Raw genomic sequence first — 11,774 nt, forward strand, 5'->3', positions numbered from 1 at the left:
CCAGGTTTTGCGGCACTGCTGCCAGACCTTGTGCAAACCTGTACTGTTCCAAATGGCATAATTTATGGAGATTTTTTATTACTTTACTTTACTTTATTTTATTGATAGACTTCAGAACTGAAGCGATTTTTTCTCCAGCTACTACCACTCTGCAGTTTCATTTAAGACCTTTATCAAGCCTGTGTGATCAGCAGTAAGTAATTTAACATTAGGCTCACATAGAACTGGCAGCCCTGCATTAGTATATAGATTTTGCAGAATATGGATGTGAATCAAACATGAGTCATTTTATGATCCATTAGGATCAATCATCTGAATAAAATTATTTGCAGATTCAAAGCCAGTGCATGTACCAACTTATTTTTTCCCTGCCACACAGAAAAGGAGACAATCTGTAGAGAGAATAATGTCTTTGGTTGAGTCATATGACATAAGTATAGATCCCATGTTTATGAGCATCATTCTGAAAGACGCAATATACAATCATTATGATTAATCTATGTTTTGCCTTCAGCAGAACCCTGGCAAGGAAAACACTGGAAGGTTACCATATTGACGTTCTATCTTCTCTTGTTTGCATGGACAAAACACAAGGAAAAGGAAATAAATAATTCAGTCATCATCATCAGTAATAATAATAAAAGATCATACCCCTTTAAAGAGCTATACTGTATTTTGGAAGATGCATCTTCTCCTACTTAATCTAAATTCAATTGCATAATTCAACGAAAGTAGACCTACAAAAGTAATGAGATTAACATAGATGTTACCATCTAGCAATTGATGTAATGATGTGTGCTAACTGGGAGTTCGCTTGAGGTCTGGGGTAGGGGATGTATAACCTATTAGATGTTGGAGTACAATTCCCATGATGCCTTCATTGTTGAATATGTTGGTTAGGACGGATGGGAGTTCCAGTTCAGCAGTAAAGGGGCAGCAATGAATTGTCTGCCCCATAGAATAGAATAGCTGTACAGTCAACCCTCGACTTACAAACGTCCCTAGATACAAACTTTTCAATGCCTTTTTTTGCGAACGGAGCTGTTTATAAATGGCTCCCTGCAAAAAGGCAGGGAGAAAGGGCGGGAAATTTTAATTTCCCGCCCTTTCTCCCTGTCTTTTTGCCTTCGGAGGTCTCACAGGCTTTGCCCCTGATATTAGAGGAAGCCGTTTGAGACCTCCAAAGCCAAAAAGGCAGGGAGAAAGGTAAAGGTACCCATTTACAACACCCAACATTACAATTTTTGTATCCCATCTAATACAAATTCATAAAATATGAGCCAATTTAGAAGAACAGAAAGCAACAGAATTACTATAAAATGTTCTTCTGAGGTTGTTAAAAGCACAGACAAAACCATTTTAACAAGATTCCAAACAATTTATCAATGTGGGTGCCAGCTGAAATCCTGAGACAAAATGTATCACAGCTGGGTTGTCATGATAGAAAAGGCCCACGCTTAAGTCCCCCCTATCCAAAGATACTTTGATGATTGTCTTAAACCTGGGCAGGTACCTATGACAGTAAACAATCCCAGAAGCTTGACAGTTCAATTTGATTGCAATCCCTGTTCAGAAGAGATAAGGTAACTGGATCGTAACCTGGGCAATCTCCAACTCAAGAAATAGAGAGACTATTTCTTTATATCCCATGACCAGGACATTACAGCTCCAAAGCCGTCTGATTCAGCATTCTCAACAGAAGCCCATATTACAAAAGCACAGAATAGCACAAATATGTTTGCATGCTATGTGCATCATAAAGGGAAGGAAACAATTTAATATGGTAGCTAAAATCTTATTTGAATGTGCCAGTATGAAATTACTATAGAGGATCTAATTACTAGTTATTACATTATTAAGTAAGCTGTTATGTGCCATATTATATATACATATGAAATATGATGCAATCCTCTCACTTTGATTAGCATTTTGGAACTAATGTTTTCCCCACATGCAAAAGTATTGCCAGGATTCATCTTATTGGGTCAGTCTTCTTCACACATATGCTGGAGTTCAGGAAAGTTCAGACTCCAGTTCTCAGGATCTCCCAGCTAGCCAGTAGGAATTATTGTTAAAAATTGTTTTCAACCATACCTGATTCTCTTCTGGCTCCACCTCAGTTATCTGTTACTACCTTGCTTTCAAGACAATCAAAACTCTCCCCTCAGTAGACTGTGTGTTTGTATGTGCAAACCTGCAGTAGCAGCAGTAGTAGGGGTGATGACAGTTGTTGTTTCCTTTCAGGGGAATAATTCCCCCCCCCCCAATAATCAGTTTATAACATTTTATCATTGCTCTGGGAAAGTGGGATTCCCCTCTGTTATAATACAGTGGTGCCTCGCATAGCGACGTTAATCCGTGCAGCAAAAATCGCTGCTAAGCGATTTCGTTGCTATGCAATTTTAAAAAGCCCATAGAAACGCATTAAAACCTGTTTAATGCGTTCCTATGGGCAAAAAAATTACCTTAAAGCGAAGATCCTCTATAAAGCGGCCATTTTCGCTGCCTCTTAAGTGAGGAATCCATGTAAAAACACAGCGGGCGGCCATTTTTTTTAACCCGGTGGCCATTTTGGAACCGTCGATCAGCTGTTAAAAATTCTTCGTTTTGCGATGATCGGTAAGTGAAACAGGGAACTGATCATCGCAAAGTAAAAAAAACGCATAGGAAACATCGCAATGTGATCGCTTTTGCGATCGCAAAATCTTTGTCACTATGCGGTTTCATTGCTAAACAGAGCGCCCGTTAAGCAAGGCACCACTGTACATCTATAGCAAACTTGACTACTTAATTTTGTTGTCTAGTTAGCAATCTTGATGTAAATGTCATGATATGGGAGGAAGAGCTTCCATCACAGACTAACTTGCTTGTTTGTTTGCATGCTAACTAATCAGAGGGGCTTCTTTTTTCTGGGCTAGAGAAACTCTGCCCCTGTTTCTTCCCTTCTTCTCCTCACATGTTTGAGAGACTCCATTTTGTCTGGGACCCTTTCTTCACCTTGGAAGATGCTAGATCTCCAGGTTAGATCACTGCACCCTAGAGATCCTCCCAGCCACGTGATCTGAAGAAAGAAACCTTATTTTTACTATTTTTCTTTCTATCAACTTTAAGCCTAATGAGTGCCTGTTTTAGAAATGAACTTTGAGTCCATTTCCTCCTGAGTCTTATTTCCTAAAGTGCTAAGCTTTGGATACCAAGAACAACTGGGTAGAAGGGGACTTCTACAGCTAATTCTAACCTTAAAGGGCTGGCCTTCTGCTGTGCATTTTACTGGAACTTAAGCAAGTTCCCAGAATTCTCAACAGGTTATCAGAACAGAGGTTAGCCAAACACAGCCAGCTAAAAAAAATAAAATGAAAAGATTAGCTAAGTAGTATTTGCTGCTTTCTGAGTGTATCTGTATTTTTTGTCTTCCCCGCCCCATTAACAAAACCAAAGCTAGCTGAAGAGATTTTGCTGTTGTTTGCTTGCTTGCTGCTTTTGCTTAGAAGGAGGTGTTAGAATTAATTCACACTGACCTGTGTGGGCCAATTAATGTGCCATCAATGGGAGGCAACAGATATATTCTAATTTTTGTGGATGATTTTTCAAGTTATTGTGTCACCTACCTACTGAAGGACAAGACTGAGACCCACAAACTTTTCAGGAAATGTGTGGCCATGGTGAGCAACAAATTTGAAAGAAAACCTCAGGCATTTCAATCAGACAGCAGTGGTGAGTACATTTCAAACCACAGACAGACGTACTTGGAGGAACAAGGTATTCTAAACAGAAGGACTATTCCATACACACCAGAACAAAATGGAATAGCTGAGAGAAAACTAAGGTCTCTTCTAGAGATGACTAGATGCATGCTTGCAGATGCAGAACTACCCAACAAGCTTTGGGATAATGCAGTCATGACAGCAACACATCTCCAGAACAGATTCCCAATAAAAGGCGCCACAAAAACACCCTTTGAAATTTGGCATGGTAGAATCCTGAACATTTCACACATTAGAGTTTTTGGGAGCATTGCATACTCTTACATTCCCAAGGAGAAACGGCATAAATTAGACTCTAGAACTGAACAAACAATCCTTATAGGATATGCTTCTGGTGTCAACGGGTACAGTAATGAACCTGAGAACTGGTGAAGTCAGACATGTAGTTCACTTTGATGAACAAAGGAAGGCTGACAAGAGAGGGACTGTGCTGGACAGCTCTAACTAGCAGGATCAACGCAACCAGCCTCTCCTAGACATACTTATGCCAGTGCCCTCACAAACTAAACCAAAGGCAGTGGAGGATGAGGATGAGGCACAGGGTGAGTGCAGTACACCAAAGAAGGGGATACAAATGGAGCAGTTAGCAAAGCTGTAGAACTGGAAGATGACACCATGCCACCAGAGATTCCAGAACCAGCAGTCAGACACTCATCATGATCCAACATAGCTCTGCCTATGTCCTACCCTGCAAAGTCATTGCAGACAGTTAAACCAGCAACCTGGGAAGGGGTTGAACAGATGCCAGCACAGGTAAAGGTAAAGGATCCCTTGACATTTATTCCAGTAGTGTCCAACTACAGGGGGTGGTGCTCATCCCCATTTCCAAGCTGCAGAGCCAGCGTTTGTCCAAAGACAGTTTCCGTGGTCACGTGGCCAGCACAACTAGACATGGAACACTATTACCTTCCCACCGAGGTGGTACCTATTTATCTTCTCCCATTTTTACATGCTTTCAAACTGCTAGGTTGGCAGGAGTTGGGACAAGTGACAGGAGCGTTGCGTGGATTCAGTCTTACAACTGTTGGTCTTCTGACCTTGCAGCACAGAGGCTTCTGTGGTTTAACCTGCAGTGCCACCACGTCCAGCACAAGAGGGCACCAAAAGGAGACAAGCTGCAAAGGAGGAGATAGAAGCCTTACATAAAAATGAAACATGGACACTGACGAGGCTACCACCAGGCGAGAAAGCAATTGGATGCAAGTGGGTATTCAAAGAGAAAAGGGGAGCAGATGGAGAATTGGAATGCTATAAAGCATGAATAGTTGCCAAAGGATTTCTTCAGAAGTATGGAGAAGGCTTTGATGAAACTTTTGCTCCAGTTGTGAGACACAGCACCATAAGAATGCTCCTTACTAGAGATGGGAATGACTCACTTTTTTGGCAAGCTGTCCTGCTTTGTGGGTCATCAAAAGTTGACGAAGCATGAAGCTGCCCCCATGAACTGAAGAAGCATGAATTTATTTGACAATTCCTGGGCAGGTTACTAAAAAAAACTGTGGGGGTGAGTGGCTACCTATCAGCTTGCCGATAGCTGATCGGTGGGCGGGTAGGCAGAATGGGAAAGCCATAGGAAGAGAGGGAAGGCTAGCTTTCCCTCTCTTCCTATGGTGGGATGAATAAAAATGAGGAAATATTCATCCCTTTATATTCATTGGGATCTATAGAACCCATGAATATGAAGGGATGAATATTTAATGAATCAGCGATTCCTGATGAATATCGCGATCCATATTTTTATTTGTCCCCATGTCTACCCCTGAGTATAGCATCCACACAGATGCAAGTCAAGCACCTAGATGTCAAGACTGCATTTCTACATTTGGTGATTGAGGAGGAACTCTACATCAAACAACCACCAGGTTTTATTGACAAGAAACACCCTGACCTTGTCTGCAGACTGAAGAAAGGCCTATATGGGCTGAAACAAGCAGCCAAAGTCTGGAATGAGAAACTGAAGAAGATGCTACTTCAACAAGATTTCAAGCAAGGAAAGGGAGATCAGTGCCTGCATACTAGGAACAGGAATGGACATATATTTATTCTAGCTTATGTTGATGACCTGATTGTGGCCACCTACGAGGAAAAAGGGTACAGGAGTGTAGTACAGAAACTGAGCAAAAAGTTAGAAATAAAGGAATTGAGAGAAGCAACATACTATTTGGGCATTCAAATTGAGAAAGAGGCAGAAGGTTCATATTTGTTGAGTCAAAAACAAAAGATACTTGGACTGTTAGACATGTTGAATATGCAAGATGCCCACAGTGCTGCAACACACATGCATAAAGATTATCTTAAAAATAAAGAGGAAGAGGAACCTTTACCCAACAATAGCTAGTACAGAGCAGCTATAGGGAAGCTCTTGTACTTGACAACTACTGTGAGACCTGACATAGCTACTGCAGTAGGAATACTGAGCAGAAAAGTCAGCTCACTAACACAAAGTGACTGGACAGCCATAAAAAGGACTTTAAGCTAAGACTGCCAGTTAACAAGAACCCAAAACTTATAGAGTGGACAGATGCAGATTGGGCAGAAAATAGCAAAAGATGTAAATCTAAAATATGTATATCTTGATGTATATAAGCCCATCAACAACACTGCCATTGAATATGGAGGCCCATGGTTGTGTTTTGCTTGTTGGCCATTTGTCCTGGGACAATAAAATGGTTAAAATTTACAGGGGAATGGCCTTGTTAGTCTGTTGCCATACAAACAAGTCTGGGCACCATATAAAGCCTAAAGTCTTATTTGGTGTGAGTTTCATGGATTGTAGCATCACATCTGATAAAGTGGGCTAAAGCCTATGAGAGCTAATGCTACCTAAAACATGTTTGTCTTTAAGGTGTCATAAGACTGTTAACTTTGTGGAACGTATTCTGACTTTCCTGTTAATTCAAAAATAAAAACAAAATTAATCTCAACAAATCTTTTTTAACTTATCAACATACATACTTAACCTGAATATACCCAAGGGCGTGTTTTTGAGCTTTGAAGAATCTGGCAGGGCTTACCTATTATGGCTGTTTCCAACAGAGCAGCTTTGTTAGATTGTTGCAGAAACAAAAACAGACAAAAATTGCAACATCTTAAATGCTACTAGATGTATTAGAGTGCAAACATTCATGAATCAAAGTCCACTGGATCAGTGTTAGTATTAAAAATAAATGCCACAGCAGTTCCATCTTTTTCCTAATTAAAAAAAGGCCCTAGATCAGTGATGGCTAACCTTTTTGATCCCGAGTGCCCAAACTTGGGGGGTGGGGGTGGAAAGCCCAGCAGGCAGCAGGCCACGGCGGAAGCAGAAGTGGTGGCAGAAGGGGGAATCCTGGGCACAGAGGTGCCTCCAGACCCCACTCCAGATCCACCTCCAGTCGGGCCCAACCCCCACCAGCACCAACTGCTCTGGATCCTGGCCCACCATCTGTTCAGGTGCTAGCACTGTGGCTGCAGTTGCCACCTCAGGTTTGGCTACCAGGAGTAGTGCTCCCATGACTTATGGCTCACATGCCCACAGAGAGGGCTATATGCCAGCTGTGGCATGCATGCCATAGGTTTGCAATTGCTGCCCTAAATCAATTACCTGTGTAATTTACACTTTTCATAATTTTTCTTTCTTCGCAGCATACGGCTGGAAAGTGTAACATGTTTTACATGTAAGAATGTGCAAGAGAGAATGAAATCTTACAGATTCTGAAAGGTGGCAATAAGGTTTTAGATATATTTAGGATTAACAACACATATTATTGTTTATATTAATTCCGAAATATTTCATATTACCAACAAGGCACAGAAATCACACTCACAGATCTCTGTTTAATATTTCCCCCTATAGTAAGAACTGTGTGCTGTCAAGTTGATTCTGACATACGGTGACCCTTTCCAGGAAGATAATACTCAGAAGTGGCTTCTTCTGTTAGTGTCCTGGGACTATGCAGCTTCCGCAAGGCTACACTGGCTTAATAAGTTTGTTTTAGGAGGGGAAACTTTACGGTTTGCCCTCATAAACAAACAAAGGTTTATGGGAGTATATAAACACTAACCTCTTACATTATTTACATCACTAAGGATATATTACATTTCTCTTACATTAATAAAGACATATTCACCGTTATTTTTACCATCACTATACACCTCTTAGTTCATCAATGTCCAAGCAAACTCTGCACTTTAATCATATTTCATAACTATTACACAAACAGAAAAATTAATGCAACATTACAAACTCTTATCCACCCATTAGTCATTTAGCCTTTGAGACAAGGCGTCAGCAACCACACTCTGGGTCCCTTTTACACTGCAGATCTAAAGTCAAAGTCTTGCAGAATCAGGGTCCATCTTGCAAGTTTGTTGTTATTGGATTTCATAGTTCGTAGCCATACCAAAGGGGAATGGTCGGTGCAGGGGACGAATTTCTTTCCCGAAATGTAGGGCTTCAGCTTTGTCTCTCACCAGGTTGGAGTCTCCTGCTGATGCAAGTCAGTGGATGTAGACTCCCATTGTCGTCTGCCTGGCACAGCACGGTTCCCAGTCCCATGTTCAACACATCCATGCAGATGATGAACTCATGCTTATTTCAGATTTATTGAGATTTTTATCATCTGGTTCTCTCCCATTAATCTCTGGTTTCTCGGGCAGGGGTTCGCCTTTCAGAATTTTCAGTGCTTTCGCAACTGCATGTAGAGCCTTCCCAATACTAGTCTCCTCAGCATTCCAGTGCTGCCACAACCAATCCACAGGTCCTGACCATGCCAACTGTAATCCATTCCCCTTTATGGGCCTCAAGATCAGTACCTCTTCCTCAGGATAGAATGTTCTTTCCTGGCCTCTTTATTATATCCACTTTTCTGCTTTTCCTGCACACCCCTTAAGTTCTGCCCTGCTATTTCTAAGGACTTTTGAAGACCCGTGTGTTGGAAAGGGGTTGAGATCACTGGCAATAGGCATAGCTTAGCCTTCATCTTGTCATTTCCAATACCTCATTTTTGGCAAGATTTGACAGCTTTGACAGTATTGTTTCACTTACTTCCCCATCCCTGGCCAATAAAAGTTCTGTGTCACTCTTTGCTTGGTGTGAGAGATGCCGTGTGTGCCCCAAATACATCCCTGTGTGCCTTTTCTATAATATTTTCTCTGTATTTAACAGAGACAATTCACTGTTTGGGGGGTCTTTCCCCCTTATGAGGAAGCATTAAAACCTCTCTATATAATAAATATTTTTCCACACAATACCCCTCTGTGTGTTCAGGGGTCAGTGGAATGGAATTATCATTATCTCTTCCAAAGCAATAATTTAAGGTAACATCTTCCTTCTGCTCCTTAATGAAGGAGGAACTATTAAGATTTTTCCTTAATACTAAATGAGCTGTCTCATTTCAGGATGTTCACTTAAAGTGGGTCTTTCAAGAAGAGTTTCAGTGCTTCCCTCAGAGGCTTCAATTTGCTTCCCCTGAGAGCGGGTTACTATTAAAACACTCTGCACATGCTTGGCTAGATCTAAATCAATCAGACAAGGAGCTGGGATTTGGTCTGACTTTGCTACTTTCCATATACCAGACCACCCATGGTATTTCACTGCTACTCAAGCCATTGGCAGAACCACCGAGTTCTGTTCCAACATATTCTCTTTAGGAATGATGTCTGAGTGATGAATAGTAATCTGGGAACACATATCTTTTAAACATAAATACATTATGTTGTCAATAAATAGTATCTCCTGAGTTATATAATAAATCCTGACTGCAATTGGATAGGAAACATTCTAAAACTCTGACTTCAGGAATTTCTGGGCTCTCTCCCAAGTCTGTTTCCTTAGCAACAGCGCTGCTGCTAACTTCAGCTGCTAAAGACTGAAGAAGAAATACTTTTTTAGGCTGAATGTAATTTCCACCTTTGTTGTTATTGTTTAGTTGTTAAGTCATGTCCGACTCTTCGTGACCCCATGGACCAAAGCACGGCAGGCCCCCTGTCTTCCACTGCCTCCTGGAGTTGGGTGAGATTCATATTGGTAGCTTCAATGACACTGTCCAACCATCTCATCCTCTCTCGTCCCCTTCTCCTCTTGCCTTTACACTTTCCCAACATCAGGGTCTTTTCCAGGGAGTCTTCTCATGAGATGGCTAAAGTATTGAAGCCTCAGCTTCAGGATCTGGCCTTCTAGTGAGCACTCAGGGTTGATTTCCTTCAGAATGGATACATTTGATCTCCTTGCAGTCCAGGGGACTCTCAAGAGTCTCCTCCAGCACCACAATTCAAAAGCATCAATTCTTTGGCAGTCAGCCTTCTTTATAGTCCAGATCCCACTTCCATACAATACTATTGGAAAAAACATAGTTTTGACTATGCAGACCTTTGTCAGCAAGGTGATCCCTCTGTATTTTAAGATGCTGTGTAGATTTGTCATCACTTTCCACCCAAAAAAAGGGCATGTTTTAATTTCATGGCTGCTTTCACCATCTGCAGTGATCATGGAGCCCAAGAAAGTAAAATCTGTCACTACCTCCATATGTTCCCCTTCTATTTGCCAGGAGGTAACGGGTCCAGTGGCCATGATCTTAGTTTTTTTGATGGTGAACTTCAGACCATTTTTGTGCTCTCCTCTTTCACCCTCATTAAGAGGTTCTTTAATTCCTCCTCACTTTCTGCCATCAGAGTGGTATCATCTGCATATCTGAGGCTGTTCATATTTTTTCTGGCAATCTTAATTCTGGCTTGGGATTCATCCAGCCCTGCCTTTCGCATGATGTATTCCACATATAAGTTCAATAAGCAGGGAGACAATATACAGCCTTGTCGTACTCCTTTCCCAATTTTGAACCAATCCGTTGTTCCATATCCAGTTCTAACTATTGCTTCCTGTCGCACATACAGATTTCTCAGGAGATAGATAAGGTGGTCAGGCACTCCCATTTCTTTAAGAACTTGCCATAGTTTGCTGTGGTCCACACAGTCAAAGGCTTTTGCGTAGTCAATGAAGCAGAGGTAGATGTTTTTCTGGAACTCTCTGGCTTTTTCCATGATTCAGCACATATTAGCAATTTGGTCTCTAGTTCCTCTGCCCCTTCCAAATCCAGCTTCTACTTCTAGGAGTTCTCGGTCCACATAATGCTGAAGCCTACCTTGGAGGATTTTGAGCATAACCTTGCTAGCGTGTGAAATGAATGCAATTTTATGGTACCATTCTTTGGCACTTCCCTTCTTTGGGGTTGGGATGTAGACTGATCTTTTCCAATCCTCTGGCCACTGCTGAGTTTTCCAAACTTGCTGGCATATTGAGTGTGGCACCTTAACAGCCTCATATTTTAAGATTTTAAATAGTTCCACTGGAATGTCATCACCTGCATTGGCCTTGTTGTTAGCCATGCTTTCTAAGGCCCACTTGACTTCACTCTCCAGGATATCTGGCTCAAGGTCAGCAGCCACACTATCTGGGTTGTCTGGGACATCCAGACCTTTCTGGTATAATTTCTCTGTGTATTCTTGCTTTCTACTTTAAATAAGGGTGTCCCAGAAATTCTCAAATTCTCTGATTCTATCTCTGGCCCTAATATGGTAAATAGGAAAGCCAGTTAGAATTGCATACACCTGGGAGGCAGGAAAGTTTTAAGGGTCAGATCATACTTCTGCACTATTAGAGAGCAGGCCGGGTAGGTGGGACTCAACAGCCATGGAAGGCAGCCCATCTAGGAGAAGGAAAACTCTGTTTTCAAACCTCCACTGCCCTGTGGCTATATCCACTCATGGAAATGGCTTCAGGAGTTAACCTAGAGGCAAAATCTGGAGCTGGAGTCCGGAAGGCAGTTCGTGTCATTTTGCCAACTCCTGCAACGTTGCTGGAACGAGTTGTAATGATCTTGCCTTTCCATTGGACCATTTCAGCAATGTGGAGAGGGGGGATCTGCTGCTTGGGTAACAGCCTATCCTCCATATTACTTTACCCAGGCTTCATGCTCTGGAGAGGACACTCCTCGATACAGAGCATGTTACCATGGTCTCTCGAGACTGAAGGAT

The sequence above is a fragment of the Pogona vitticeps genome, chromosome 6 (genome assembly GCF_051106095.1).
Source record: "Pogona vitticeps strain Pit_001003342236 chromosome 6, PviZW2.1, whole genome shotgun sequence".
In the NCBI taxonomy this organism is placed as follows: Eukaryota; Metazoa; Chordata; class Lepidosauria; order Squamata; family Agamidae; genus Pogona; species Pogona vitticeps.